Genomic DNA, 572 nt, shown 5'->3' on the forward strand with positions numbered 1-572 from the left:
CCAGGAGGCAAGCCTCACTCTGAGGCTACTCTAGAAATCACATGCCCTTCCTCCAGGAGGCAAGCCTCACTCTGAGGCTACTCTAGAGATTACATGACCTTCCTCCAGGAGACAAGCCTCACTCTGAGGCTACTCTAGAGATCACATGACCTTCCTCCAGGAGGCAAGCCTCACCCTGAAACCTTACCCACTGATATCTTACTGGGAAGGTTTACTCAGAGTAAACCTTCCAGGGAGAAAATGCCTCTCTCGCGGACGTCAGGGAGCCGCTATCTAATAGAGGGAGACTCCCTGAACATCAGGGAGACTTGAAACAGTAGAAAGACAGACAACGTGTTTGGAGTGCCACAACACCTACCCTTTATTAGGGTTTAGGTGTGTTGACACGCGGCGACGTACATTATGCTGTGAATAAGACAAACCAGTGCTGCATTTTTGCAAAACAGACGCCGTCACACATATATGACGTGAACAGGACACATAAAGAACAATTATTTTCTGAGTGTCTTTGTGTTCCGCCTGCATTCATCATCAATGGTGGGCCCTTAATATAAATAATAATATAAAATAAA

This window comes from Nanorana parkeri, unplaced genomic scaffold (assembly GCF_000935625.1).
Source record: "Nanorana parkeri isolate BGI_ZX_2015 unplaced genomic scaffold, ASM93562v1 scaffold5, whole genome shotgun sequence".
NCBI lineage: Eukaryota > Metazoa > Chordata > Amphibia > Anura > Dicroglossidae > Nanorana > Nanorana parkeri.